Genomic DNA, 2589 nt, shown 5'->3' with positions numbered 1-2589 from the left:
CATAACTCAACAATTTATTGACAAGTTGACTGAAAGTACTTTGCATTCACACCCACATCCACACAAAGGCTCTGAAGCTGCCATGCCAGGCGCCAATGTCTAGGGAGCGTGTGCACGCACGCACGCACATGTACATGGCAAAGACCATTCTGGAGGGACCCAGAAGATGTGAAACTGTCCTCTGATTACAGAATGGAAAATATGTCTTAATTGTTGAATCCATTGAATCTTGCACCCTCCACGAAACTCAGAAAACAAATCATTAAACTTGATTTAGTGGTCAGTTACAAAGACAGCATATACAGTATGGCAGAGAGAGCAGTAGTGCTTAAGTTATGGTCTTCTTACTCATGGGGAACATACATTAATGCTAAATGATCAGTACAAAAGACAGCCTTTAAATATTGCCACATCAGGATAACAATTTTGCATTCATACTAGGGGTGGGTATTGGCAAAGGGTTCACGATTCGATGCGCATCACGATACACATGCCACGATGCGATTCTATCACGATGCATTGCGATTCATGTACTACTGTGATGCATTGCGATATTTACTTCAGTAAATGTGTAAAATACAGCTTATTTGTCAGTTTCTGTGTCGCTTTCTTAAGTCAGTTCATTCTATTTAAGCATTCTATCATCTGGGAGAGAGCTTACATCACAACAGAAATATTACCTATTCTCTACTGAACAAAATAACCCGTGGCAAATCGAATTTTATTGTTATCAAATAATCAATTGTCATGAATCCATGCAGTATATTGAGAAAATAAGTATCACGATACCTTGTCATGAATCGATGCATTGTATCGTGAGAGTAAGTATCGCGATGCATCGATGCGACGATTATTCTGCACACCCCTAATTCATACTGTGTTCCAACAGTGTGGTCCCATCACAAGTAGAACCATAAAATGGCCAGCTTGCAGACGATATCTGTCACATATTAAGCATATTAAAAAGGGAAACACAAAAAAGACACAAAGAAGACACCTATCGATTGAACTTCTGAAATCCATAGGACAAAAAGATCTGCCTTTTTACATGAGCATATATTTCCCTGAAAGCAATATTGTTATTTGGATTTAACAGCTTATACAGTATATGTTGTCTTTGCACGCTTCTTCATCTTATGAACCGATATAATGTTTTGAAACTTACAGCATTTTGCTTTTATTCACCAAATATCTCAACTTTTTTGGATCCTGGTATTTATTTATTTTCATTAACTATATGTGTAGTCCTAACCATGATACAGTAGTGCAACACTTTGCAGTCAACAGGCCCATATACACATATTGGAGTGAATTACAAACCGGGCCGTATTAACGCACAGGCTAGATATAGCTGCAGCCTAGGGGCCTCTACGAGCCAGGGGGCCCCCTGATTGGTCTAAGGGGGGTAAACTATTTTGCTAAATTGCAAATGCAGTACTTAAAAAAAGATCTCTTAATACTCCTCTACACTTGGCAGACTTCATTTATGGCTCGGAATTATGACCCTGTTTATGTAATTTTGTCATGATTTTTTCCCTGCAGGGTCCTGTCGCAATCTTTAGCCAAGGGGCCCCAGGCCATCTTAATACGGCCATGATTACGAAGTAGACATTGTAAAAGGCAGCCAGCAGCAGTGTCCAACTGGCCGGTTGTCTGCTGCATGTTGACCGTGATGATATCTAACAGTAGTGTGTGCTTTAGCAGTAGTAGTTGTCTAGGAGGCCGTCCAGCATGAGCAGTGTGTCTGCCAGAGGCCTCCTCTCTTCTCCTGGTTGACTGCAGTGCAGTTTCTCCTCTGAGGCTCATAAATCAATCTGCTCCTCGTGCATCTCCACCTCCTCCTCCTCTTGGTACACCAGCATGCTCTCTTGCTCACTTGATCGCTGTCTCCTGGTGTCAGCTGGAGTTGCACACATACAACACTTTGTGACACACAGACACAGAACCCCACGCATGCACGCACTCACGCACACTGTAATGCATGAAAACACACACACACACACACACACACACACACACACACACACACACACACACACACACACACACACACACACACACACACACACACACACACACACACACACACACACACACACACACACACACACACACACACACACACACACACACACACACACACACACACACACACACACACACACACACACACACACACACACATCTTTTGAGGAGACAAAACTCAAATAATTTTACTCTGTTATACACCTATAATACCTCATAACAGAAATCTTGAATCTTGGAAAATCTTGTAAGCACCAACACAGCATTGCAAATGTGCTGTCCCGTTTCCAAAACAGTTTGGACACTTGGACACTTTGGTACTGGACAGTTTGGACACTTGGTAAATTGTGGATAACAACAAAATACTATTATTTTTATTTGATCCAAAAATGTGATGGGAGAGAAGTGCAAGAGACAACACACAAGCTTTACAACTGAACAACAAAAAGGCAGGTGTAATAACAGGTTACAACTCCGTCAAAGCAGTCAAACTCAAAGCAAAGTCCTGTTTGGCAAAGCAGTCAAAGTCCTGTTTGTCCATGGACTGACCCTGTAGTTTATCGC

The sequence above is a fragment of the Engraulis encrasicolus genome, chromosome 5, assembly GCF_034702125.1.
Source record: "Engraulis encrasicolus isolate BLACKSEA-1 chromosome 5, IST_EnEncr_1.0, whole genome shotgun sequence".
Taxonomy (NCBI): domain Eukaryota; kingdom Metazoa; phylum Chordata; class Actinopteri; order Clupeiformes; family Engraulidae; genus Engraulis; species Engraulis encrasicolus.
Note: the sequence above shows the minus strand (reverse complement) of the source record.